Raw genomic sequence first — 13,171 nt, forward strand, 5'->3', positions numbered from 1 at the left:
CGTTAATGTTGTATAACATTACGGTTATATCACATTCCAGTCATAGTTCTTTTTTTTCTTTTTTCGCCATTATGATCTATTCTCCTCCTAAACAAGACAAGGACCTTGGGACACTTGACCTATTGAATACTCCTTTTCTTCCCTGTTATTGGCAAATATTTTATTTCACCTCATTTTTTTTGAAAAAAGAAACGTGTTTATTTTTTAATCAGTCAGTACTTATTTACATTTATCAATTGTATCATCAAGATCAGTGGCATGGTAGGTGGGAGAAAGGATGAGTGTGGAGCACATTGATCCAACTGGGAAAAATAATTTATTACTGACCCTGTTTGGAATTGCCAATGCATGCGGTAATAAAAAGCAGATGAACAATTAGTCTCTTTATTATTGTTTTAAATTATCCACAGACAATGTATCCCCTCCACCACGTAGAATGGTGTAGACTATTCCCACACTACCCCAGCCTTGGTACACCAATGATCAGGATAGATTAGATTATGTTGCAGTAGTTCCTTAAATACCATCTTGTATTTCCTCGTTTTTGATGACCTTTACAGTTTTTAGGAGTACTGCTTTAGTATTTTTGTAGAATGTCCCTCAATTGGGGTTTGTCTTAGGTTCTCATAATTACATAGGGACTATGGATGTTTTAGAAGGAAAACCACAGAGGTACCATTCTCATCACATCATATCAAGGGTACATCTATTAATACGACTTATCCTTGTTGATGTCAACATTAATCAGAGGTTGAGATCAAGTTATTCTACTTAAAGTTACCCTTTTCCCTCTCTTTTTGTACTGGAAGAAAGTCACTATGTGCAGCCAACACTGAAGAATGTGGATTTACCTGAACTGCAACATTTCCTTGAGAGGGGAATGTCTATTTAAATTATTAAAATTTTTCTGCCTTGGGAGGTGTATCTACATATCTCTTAATTGTATATGTTTACTTTTCTGTCTGTAATTTCTGTAGATCTGCCTTCCAAGTCACTAATTTAGTCTATTTAGTCTTTGCTAAGACTACCTTTGCCTGCGTTTTTCATTTCTAAAAGTTTTATTTGGTTCTTTTTCATATCTACCTGATCTTTCTTGATATTCTTTTCACTTTGTAATTTCTTTTTTTCTTAAATCGTTTTAATCCTATGAAATAATTGGGAGTCTAATCATGATATGTGTCAATGTTTGCTCATGGTAGGTTGTTCCTCATGTATTTTATAATTTTGGATTGTGAGTTCATCTTCTGTACAACTTTAGCTGCAGGAATTTTGCGCAACAGGCAGAAGCTGGAAGGGGAGGAGATTGTTAGTGAGTGCTGGAAAGACAATAAGGAATTGTTAATGGAGTCCAGAGAAATCAGAATATCTTTAGATATCTTTCATATAATGATGGCAAGCCCAGGGAAACATTTGTCTATGGCAACATGGAAAGTAGAGAAATGCATTTATTTAATTGTTGGACTTGGCTAAAGAAATTTCCAAGCAGGCTGGCTGCAGTGGTTCACGCCTCTAATCCCAGCACTTTGGGAGGCCGAAGTAGGCAGATTGCTTGAGCTCAGGAGTTCAAGACCAGCCCAGGCAACATGGCGAAACCTTGTCTCTATTAAAAATACAAACAAATAGCTGGGCGTGGTGGCATGCACCTGTAGTCCCAGCTACTCAGGAGGCTGAGTTAGGAGGATCGCTTGAACTTGGGGATGGAGGCTGCAATGAGCTGAGACTGCGCCACTGCGCTGTATCTCTAGCCTGGGTGACTGAGCGAGACCGTATCAAAAAAAAAAAAAAAAAAGGAAAGAAATCGCCAAGCAGAAGGTTGAGAGTATCTGCTGGTTTCTTTTGGTTGCATATGAAAAAGTTCAGATACCCAGCACTTTGGGAGACTGAGGCAGTTGGGAGGCTGAGGCAGTTGGATTACTTAAACTCAGGAGTTTGAGGGCAACATGGGAAAACCCTGTCTTTACCAAAAATACAAAAATTAGGCAGGGTGTGGTGGTGCATGCCTGTGGTCCCAGCTACTCAGGAGGCTGAGGTGGGAGGATCACTTGAGCCTGCAAAGTCAAGCCTGCAGTGCAGTGAGCCGTGATCATTGTGCCACTGCACTCTAGCCTAGGTGATAGAGGGAGACCCAATCTCAAAAAAAAAGAAAAGAAAAAGTTCAGATAGAGAGAACTTAAGTACAGAAGTAACTGTTTAGTTTTTTAGTAGAATTTAGAGGAAAGATAGCGGGCCTGGAACAGTCTTTCCTTCCATCAAAAGGTTCACAAAATTTAAAAAGACCTTTAGGGAAATGATAAATGCCTGGGTACTACCAGTAAGACATGGCCTCAGAGTAAGGCTCAGATCAAGAGTCCACCTATTGGACTTTAGAACAATTTCAGGTGGTACCGCTTAGACCATCTTAGCTAGTTAAGAGGTCTTTTAAGGATTTTATGTGTATGCTTCCTAGACTTCTAAGAATTTTAAAAGCATTGAGCCATAGCATCTTGAATCTCAGCCCTACCATAAATCTCAAAAAGATTTATGGGTGTGGCTTTTTTTCTGATGGAGTGAACCAAAGTAAGAGTCATAGGAAACATACAATATGTTTATGAAAATTGTATTAACAGAAACACTGTGAATTTGAATAAAAGATACAGAGACAGTTGAAAATGAAGAGTCCTTGGGGCTCCCATCTTCTGTCATTTAAATATAGGTCCATAAAACGACTTACCAGCAATCATAGACCATTTCTTATAAAGAAGGAATGATGACTCAGAGTGCAGAGAAAGGACCCCAGAGGGCAGAGCCAAGAGCTACTGAAAATCACTCCAGGAAGCAGGACTGGGCCTTAATTAAGAAACTGGTTACATGTTTCCAGCTAGACTTCAGAATCACTATGGACAAGTGACTGCTATTGTTTCCTCTTCTCCCCTTTATAAATGGGAGAATTTACTATCCTACGCCTATTTCACCATTGTATATTGGTTCTACATGAGTAGATCACGTGCCTCTTTAGTTCACAAGTCTTTAAGAGGAAATGCACTTGAATATGGGCTGGACTTTGTGATTTGCTCCATCATGAAAATGTAGAGGAAGTAACATTCCAGGACTTCCAAGGCTAACTTATGAAAAGCCTTGCAGTTTTTGTCTGGATGTCTGCATCTCTTGGCATATTTCTTCCTTAGCAACTCCCTCTTGGAACCCAGTTGCCATGCTAATAAGAAGTCCAAGTCACATAAAGAAGTGTGCTGGTTTACAGCCCCCGCTGAGCTCCCAGCCAGCAGTCAGCATCAACTGCCAGCCATGTGGGTGAGCCTTCTTGAGCATCTGTCCAACTTAAGTATCCAGATGACTCCGGCTCAGCTGCTATCTATTTGCAAACACAAATCCAAACTGAGAATCCACCAGCAAAGCTCAGTGAACCTACAGAACACTGAGAGACAATAATGAAATATTATTTTAATCCATTAAGTGTGGAGTGCTTTGTCATACAGTAGTAGATAACTGGAAGATAGTTAAATAATAAAGACAAGAGGAAGAATCAATAAGATAGGAAAAATAAGTAGAGGAATTAGCAAAAACAAAAGCTGGTTTATACAAAAGGCAAATGAGGTAGACACTTATCTGGTCAAATTGATTAGTAAAAGAAGAGAAGTTGGAAATTAACAAAGTACAGGAATTTTTAAAAGGGGAACTAATATAGCCGCTACAGAGATTTAAAATACTAAAAGTATGTTATGAATAATTATTAATAAAATAGAGAGCATAAATAAAATGAATAAATTCTTTTAAAAATAACATCAAAATTAGTAACCAGGAGTAGAGAATTTGAATTCATTATAAACATTGAAGTAATTATCAAAGCCTTTTCCTCCCAAATAACCCTAAGCCCATATGGAATTAGAGATGAGCCTTATCAGATTTCTAAGAGTTTAATCCTTTCCTTCTTTTCTTTTTCTTTTATTTCTTTAATTTTTTTCTTGAGACAAGGCTATGTTGCTATGTTGCTCAGGCTGACCTCAAACTCCTGACCTCAAGCAACCCACCTGCCTCAGCCTCATAGCTAGGATTATAGGAGTGTGCCACCATGAACAGCATGACCTGATCCCTTCTTATACAATTGAGAAAAAAGATAAAGAAATAAAGTGGTCCAAGTCATCCTAATGAAGCTACTATAATCATGATTCCCAAACCAAAAAAGAAAGGAAAACTATAGCCCCATGGCCCACAATGAAAATAAATGCAAAAATGCTAAAATAAATACAGGTTGAACATCTTTAATCCAAACATCTGAAATCTGTAATGCTCCAAAATCCAAAATTTTTTGAGTGCTGACATGACTTCACAAGTGGAAAATTCCACACCTGACCACAGTAAAAATGCAGTCAAGACTTTATTTCATGCAAAAAATCATTTAAAATAGTGCATAAAATTATCTTCTGGCTAAGTGTATAAAGTGTCTGTGCAACACAAATGAATTTCATGTTTAGGTTTGGGGCCCATTCCTAAAATATCTCATTATGTATATGCAAATATTCCAAAATCTGAAAAAAATCTGAAATCCAAAAGACTTCTAGTTCCAAGCATTTCAGATAAGAGATATTCGACCTTTATTAATCAAATCCAACAGTGTAATAAAACCAAGAAATAAACAAAACCAAAACAAAACAGTGATAATAACGTGCCTGATCCTCTTTTTCCTCTTTTTCTTTTCCCACGGCATATATCACTTCCTAGCTTGTTAGGTATTGTATGTCAGTTGTTTAGTGTCCATCTCCCACCTGGAATATAAGAATGGCAAAAACATGAATCTGGCCGGGTGTGGTGGCTCACGCCTGTCATCCCAGCACTTTGGGAGGCTGAGGTGGGCGGATCACCGGAGGTCAGGGGTTTAAGATGAGCCTGGCCAACATGGAGAAAGCTCATCTTTACTAAAAATAGAAAAACTAGCTGAGTGTGGTGGCGGGCACCTGTAATCCCAGCTACTCAGGAGGCTGAGACAGGAGAATTGCTTGAATCCGGGAGGCAGAAGTTGCACCGAACTGAGACTGAGCCACTGTACTCCAGCCTGGGCAACAGAGCAAGACTCCATCTCAAAAAAAAAAAAAACTCAAAAAACCAAAAAACAAAAACATGAATCTTAGTCTGCTTGGTTCACCAATCCTCGGCTCCTAAAACAGTCTGTAAATGTTTCTTCCAAGGATGAAAGAATGTGGCAAAACAGGACTTATGTTTTATTACATGGCATGGTTACCTGGACTTAACCCAAAATAAATCTGTCCTGAGGAATAGATAGGGACTTAGATGTCACAGAAGAGGGAAGACTCTTAAGAGGCAAATGGGAAGATGATGAGAGAACACAGTCATAAGTTAGTTTATGAGTCAGAGGACCCATATCATACAAAGAACCCTGTTCTTTTGTGATTCACCAATTTCTTATGTTCCACAGTGAATGGTAAACCTCCTTATAGAAACAGGGGCCATCCAAGCTGGGACAGTCTTTCCCCTGGGAATTTGGAATTAATACCGGCAGAAACAGAGTAGTCTGTTCCTTGGGTCCTTAGACTTGTAACACATCAACCCAGGAGCTATAGGTGATCTTTTTACCACATGGTCTGCAAAGCAGAGAAAGGTGCTCTGCACTGAGAAAGAAGAGAAAATAGACGCATAGAGAGGAACGTGAGGAGAGATGGTGCCAGAGCCTCCAGCCCTGGTTCTGCTCTATTCCCACAGCCTGGAAGAGGTAGCTCAGTTCTCACATATTTTTTTCTTGCTTTTCAAAGTTACTTCGACTTTGTTTTCTTTTGCTTGCAATCAAAACTCCTTACCATTGCAAACTTAATCTGGAAAGGCTGCTCCTTGGATCTCAAATTATGTTGCTTTTCACTGAAAGGTGATCATGGAATTTGGTCTTGCTGTGTCTTGTGTCCGGGAGTGGGGCCTTGCATCCTCTCCACAGCTGCCCTTTAACCAAAGATGATTCTGCCTAGTCCTAAAGGGGTGCTGGTGGCTGTAGATGGCCCTGTCTTGGATGGAGCCCAAGAAAAGTCACTGGGCATGACTACTGCCCCTTTTGAAAGATTTCCTGTTTTCCAAGTTGACAGATCAACCACAGGGGCTGGAGGCAGGGAACCTAAGACCGATTTATGCCGACTTCCTAGAACGAAATCAAACTTAAAGATATCACTAGAAGAAAGATGCATGCAGTTCTTTCCTGAGGGGCTGATACATCTCTAAAGAGCAGTTAAGTTGGGGAGGAACAGAACTTTTCACCTGAATTTAGTCATTCCTTTGAGTCATACAAGGCAAGGGCCTTATGGACTTAGGGTTTTATAAGGAGCATGCTCCATGTGTACTTTCCCACTCTCTGACCTCTTTTTCCTGAAGCTGTCTTCTTTCAGGTCCTTTAGTCTGATGTCGCTTCAGGTTCTTCTCAGGCTTTGCAAATTTGAAAGCCTCAAGCCTCCACTGCTCAGTCAAAGCTGCTCTAGAGTGGGATGGAGAAGATGTGGATTGGGTTGGAGCTCAGGTCTCATTCTGCCATTTACAGGATACGCGAGCTTGCACAGGTTACTTCTTCATGCTTCAGCTTCCTCATCTATAAAATGGGAATAAGGCTGTTCACAGTGGCTAACACCTCTAATCCCAGCACTTTGGGAGGCTGAGGTGAGAGGATTGCTCGAGCACAGGAGTGCAAGGTGGCAGTGAGCTAAGAAAGTGCCACTGCACTCCAGCCTGGGTGACAGAGTGAGACCCCATCTCTAAAATAATAAAATTAAATTAAATGGAATAATAATAATATATACCACATAGGGTTATTGTGAAAATTAAATGTGTCAACATCCATAGAACAAAAAGGTCAGTAGCAGGCGCACAGTAAATCCCCAGTAAATGCTAGCTACATCATTGTTTCTATTGTTACCAGTGGAGAGTGTCCAGGTTCTTGGTTTCTTGAACAAACAATTGGACAAAACACACAAAGCAAGGGAAGAATGAAGCAACAAAAGTGGAGATTTATTGAAAACAAAAGTACACTCCACAGAGTGGGAGTGGGCCTGAACAAATGGCCGAAGAGCCCGGTTACATAATTCTCTGGGGTTTAAATACCCTCTACAGGTTTCCCATTGGTTACTTGGTGTACACCCTATGTCAATGAAGTAGTGGTCTGTGATCAGTCTGATTGGTTGTGGGAGGGGACCAATCAGAGGCTGAAACAAAGTTACAAAGTTACAAATTTACGCTTTATGCAAATGTCTGATTGGTTGTGGAAAGTGACCAATCAGAGGCTGAAGTTACAAAGTTATACTCCCATACAAATAAGGACTTGGCCCATGACCAGCCTGATTGATTGTGGGAGGGGACCAATCAGAGGTACTTTCAATTTTTCATCTGCCACGCAGAAAGGGGGGTTGCAAAAGGAGTAGCCTTTGTTCCTTTTGTTACTTAGGTGTGGAAAGTTGGGGGTTTCCTTTTGATTTAGTTCTAGTAAGTCAGCATGAATTGGCCTTGGGTTCCCTGCCTCCGGACCCTATTCTCCTGTCTCACTATTACTTTTGGCCCTAACTTGATAAGTGAGGACAGCAGTGGATGTTTCAATTCTAGGCCTTCATAGCTGCAAGAGCTGTAATGTTTTCTCTCTCACTGGCTTAAGCAGCAGGAACACCACCAAAGGGGCACTAACAGCCTATGTGAAAAGTGTTTTTCTTGCCAGGACTGGCTTTGTCCTTGAAAAGCAGTAACCCAGGCAAGCACTAAAATGCACTTGACTATTTTCTGGACTTGGCATGCATTTCAAGAAACAGCACACTAGCTGCAAATAGTTCTCATTTAGCCTTGCAGATAGAAAAAAGATTCTGTAAAATTTCAGATTGCCACCTCTACTCCCTTCCAATAGAGGATGGTTTTCCATTCATTCTGCCATTGTAACACAGCATCTCTGACAGATGTCCATCAGCCTAGCCTCTGTTTGAATAGCCCCCATGATGGGCTCACTAGTTACCAATAACATTTGTTTCATTGCCAAGGATATTTGTTCCACAGGGTTTCATTAGAGTATTTTTTTGTAGGTGTAACCAAAAGGGATTTCTTTGTTATTTTTACCCCTGGCCTTTACTTTTGCCTTTAAAGTAAATGATATTAAGCCATGCTCCCTTTTTAGGCACGTGGCATTTTTCCTATATGACATTCAGGTTTAAGGACCTCAGCTCCTGTCATGTCCACTTTGCCAATCAGTTCCATTCTTGTTGGTTAAAACTAAATCCAGAAGGGCAAAAATCTCTTTAGCTGCCTGTTTTTCAAATGTACCCCATATTACTTCACAATGACACAGATATGATTACTTTTGATCAGGCCCCAAGTTGTGCGTAGGTTTTGAATGTCCACTTGCACACAGTTTACTTACTAAAAGGCATGGACATTGACACAGTTTGGTTTTGTGTTCCTGCCCAAATCTCATGTCGAATTGTAATCCCCAGTGTTGGAGGAGAGGTCTGGTGAAAGAATACTGTATGTATCACAGGGGTGGTTTCTAATGGTTTAGCACCATTTCCCCCAGGTTGTTTAAAAGTGTGTAGCACCTACCTCTCCCACCCCACTCAGTCTGTTTCTCCTGCTAGCCATTGAAGATGCCCTTGCTTTCCCTTTGTCTTCCATTATGATTGTAAGTTTCCTGAGACCTCCTCAGAAGCAGAAGCCTGCACAGCCCACAGAAACATGAGCTGATTAAACCTCTTTTCTTTATGAATTACCCAGTCTCAGGTAGCTCTTTATAGCAGTGCGAGAAAAGACTACTACAGACATCTTCAGCTTCAGCTGGAGTTATTCTTTCCAGGTGGGCACTTTCACACAGCTCATTAATTGACCCCAATTGACCTTCTACAATTCCATCAGATTTTCTTATTTCTTGTTCACATCCTCCATGTGGACATTTAGGAATTAAACATCATACACACTTGCAGCATTGTTTCATGCTGCCGCTTCTACTTGTCTGATAGATATGACTCTTTGAGACAAAGTGCACTTTCTAATTGGAGTCTTTTGGTGCTTGATTCTTTCATGTAATATCTTGGATATAACCATGAGATTGTACTTTTTTGTGTTAAAATGTCCAGGTCACATTCTTATGCATGACCCGTGCAGTGGGACATCAATATTGGACCCATTTTTCCATTAGTGCACTTGGGAATTACTGGACCCCTTCTCTTCTGGGCCTTGCATGAGGTCCCTCACTCTGTTTGTGAAGCCAGTGAATCTCCTACTAAATCCTCTTTCTAGGCACTGGGAACATATTTCTTCTCTTTCTAGGAACTCACCATTCTGGTATTATATGCTGTGCTCCATTAAATCAAAGGTTTTGTATTGACACTACCTTTATTCGTCACCAGACACCAAGTCATTTTTTCCCACTTCAATAATTGAGGGAAGTGACTGATGTATTTGCTGGGCCTTGGAAGGCTAGTCAGTGTTGTTCATCTTCATAAAGCACTGATTGCGATTATTCCTGTTGTTCGAAAGCATTCTGTGCTTCCGTCTTTGCAAGGTTGAAGGGAAATTCTTAGGCCTGCCATTGTAAACTAATGTATAATCTGGTCTGTATCCAAGTCATCTTCTATGACATTATTTTTTCTTTTTGCTGAGGTATAATTTATTTATTTATTTTTTTGAGATGAAGTATCGCTCTTGGTGCCCAGGCTGGAGTGCAATGGCATGATCTCGGCTTACTGCAACCTCTGCCTGCCAGGTTCCATCAATTCTCCTGCCTCAGCCTCCCAAGTAGCTGGGATTACAGGTGCCTGCCACCACGCCCAGCTAATTTTTTGTATTTTTAGTAGAGACAGGGTTTCACCATGTTGGCCAGGCTGGTCTTGAACTCCTGACCTCAGGTGATCTGCCTGCCTCAGCCTCCCAAAGTGCTGGGATTACAGGTGTGAGCCACCACACCCTGCCGAGGTATAATACATAAACGGTGAAGTACACAAATCTTAAGTGTACGGTGTGATGGACTGCTACACTGTGCCTGGGTAACCACCATCCTGATTAAGACAGAAAATACTCCGGTAACCCAGTGCTCCCTCATGCGCCGTCCTAGTCAATGCCCTCTCAAAGGTAACCACTATTCTGAATTCTATCATCATACATTCATTTTTTTTGCCTGTTTTTAGAACTTTATGTAAATGGAATCATACAGTATGTGCTCTGCAAGTCAGCTTAACTAAACCCATTTCATTGTAAGCCACCTCTTTGTGTGTTAACTCTATCTAGGATTCGATTGTAAACTCTTCAAAGGAAGGAAGTGTGTTTTGTGAGTCTTGATTATAGCCTTTATCAACTCTTTCCGAGATTACAGCCATAACTTCCCAACTGTCTTATCCAGGGGTGGTGTTTTTCAAGCCACCTTCTGGCCTGCTTCCTGCCTCATCTTCCTAGAGCACACATTCGTGCATGCCTCTTGCTAAAAAAAAATTCCAATGATGGATGATAAAATCAAACTGTTGAGAATGAGATTCTAGACCAGCACTGTTCATTACAAATGCATGCAAGCCACATATGTATTTTACATTTTTCTAGAAGCCACTAAAAAAAGGAACAGCTGGAATGAATTTTAATAATTTATTTTATTTAACCCAGTATAGCCAAAATATTCTCTGTGTAATCAACATAAAAAAGTATTGAAATACTTTCCATTCTTTTTCTTGGTGAGACTCAGTGGCCTCATCTGATAATATTTTGGATAATATTTTGTAGGTTTGTGGAAGATGAACACATCATGATGCTTGTGAAGCCCATTGTATTCCTTTCCTGTTGCTGCTGTAACAAATCGCCACAGACCCGGTGGCTTAAAACAACACATTTATGATTGTGTAGTTCTGGAGATCAGAATTTTGAAATGTACTAACAGCAGAGTGTACATTCCCTGTGGAGCCTCCAGGGGAGAACCTGTGTTCGCCTTTGCCAGCTCCCAGAGGCCACCTGCATTCCTTGGTGCCTGGCCCCTTCCTCCATCTTCAAAGCCGACAGTGTAGCATCTTCAAGTCTCTATCTCTGGCCTCTGCGTCTATCCTCACATCTCCTTCTCTGACCGTGACCCTCTTGCCTCTCTTTCCCATATTAGAACTCTTGTGATTACATGGGCCCATGGGGTCAATCCAGTGTACTCTTCCCATCACAAGATCTGTACCCGTAATCGCATCTGCAGAGTCCATTTGCCATGTAAGGCAACATCTTCACATCCCAAGGGCTAAGACGTGGACAGACTTGGGGGGATGGTTATTCTACCTGCCATGACTGTGCTGGGCCACCATAAGCCCTCAATAAATGCTTTGTCTAATGGTTATAAAACCTGGATTAAGGTCCTTAATAACATTGAATTATTTTCAGGATTCTGTATTTGTGTTCCATGGCTGTCTCATCCTACCACCTGGCAGAGCGCGCTACACATCTTGACAGACTCTCATGCAGTTCATTCATCAAGCGCCTTCTCTGTAGAAGTCATGGTTACTAAACACCCTCATGAGAGTGTACCGTCAAGTGTGGACCTAGACCAGGTGTTCAAATATTTATTAAATTAACGAAGCAAAACAGCTTACCTGGTGCTTCTGAGGAACACGATAATGCCTCAGTTCTCACCATCATCTCTCCCTGGAATGCCCTTTCCCACTTTTGCTTGTCAAAACTGATCTATCCTGAGAGACTATCTGCGTTGGCTTTTTTTTTTTTTAATTAACAGATGAACATTGTATGTTTTAAATGAAGAGATCTCTGACCTTGCTTGTTACTGGGGAAACTTACTGCAAAATTGATGGCCTTTTCTTGAGCAATTTGATAACATTGTATGGTTACAGCGAGACACTAATCTTTAACCTTGGCTTTTTCTTTCATAATTTTTCTTCACTGTAACTCCCTCCAGTGTATATCTTTTTGTAGTCTTGTTATTTTTTTCTAAGCCACCCTAAGACATTTGGAAATGAAGCCATAAGTAAGTCATTTAAAATGTATTACCCTCCTGTGTCAGGCAGGTCCTCTAGGAAGCAGATGCCAAGATTAAGTTAGAAGTGCAGAAAATCTGTTGGGGGTAATCCCTATGAAAGATAAAGTGATGAGGGAGCAGGAGTGGGCAGGGAGAGCCATTAGACTGTGATGCAGGTCTGGCATCTAGGAAAGAAGAGAGAAGGAAAGATTGGGTAGGAAAAGCCTCCGACTGCAGGGCAGCTCTAAGACAGTCTCAGTCGGCCTGAGTTCTTACGCAAGACCGCACACGCAGGAGTGCCGCTTGGGCAGAAATGGCCAGGCCCGAGAACCCCAGCTGAACTCTATCACAGGCTGGGGCTGCCCTGGAGGAGTGTGACATTGGCTCATATGTGGGGGGTGATTAAAGCTGGAGGCTGTCAGCTAACTGGACTCCTTGAGGTGGGGCCTCCCCTGAAGGGAAATCTGGGTGGAGGTACCTCCCGACGACACTGAACACTCCTGGAGGCATACGCTGTCTTGTCCCCTGTGCAACCTTGGCCATACGATAAGTGTCCTGTTACTACAGGTTGAGCATCCCAAATTTGAAAACCTGAAATTTAAAACTTTGAGTACTGACATGCATGATACCCAAATAAAATGCTCACTGGAGCATTTTGGATTTCAGATTTGGGATGCTCAACTGGTAATGCAAATATTCTCAAACCTGAAAAAACCCGAAATCAGAAACACTTCTGGTCCCAACCATTTTGGATAAGATGTATTTCATAAATTAGTATTTCTTTTCATAGAACTAGCAGTAATGTAACAATAATAGCATGATGTGATAGAGCTTGGGCTTTAAACCCAGAAAGCTGTGAATTCACATCTCAGGATTTTTTTTTTTTTCTGAAGCTAAACTACAGCTGGAATCTAGTGCAAATAATTAATTTCTTTAAACAGCCAAAATGGGATTAATAATGCTTTACTCTCAGAGTTGCCAGGAGGATTAAATAAAATGCCTAATTTCAGTGGCTGCCTTTTAGGAGGTGTTGAGTAAATGTCCTCTCCTTTGCTCTCTCTTGAACAGTTTATTGTGGAATAAAGCACTTCTGTATATACCTTCTCATTTGATTTTGATTTGGAATAATTTCTAATAAATTGAGATTTTAAAAGGTATGTGGCTGACTCAAGGCCACCCAAGCAAAAACGAGGCAGAGCCAAGGCTTGAATTCAAAGCTTCTGGTTT

The sequence above is a fragment of the Gorilla gorilla genome, chromosome 14, assembly GCF_029281585.2.
Source record: "Gorilla gorilla gorilla isolate KB3781 chromosome 14, NHGRI_mGorGor1-v2.1_pri, whole genome shotgun sequence".
NCBI lineage: Eukaryota > Metazoa > Chordata > Mammalia > Primates > Hominidae > Gorilla > Gorilla gorilla.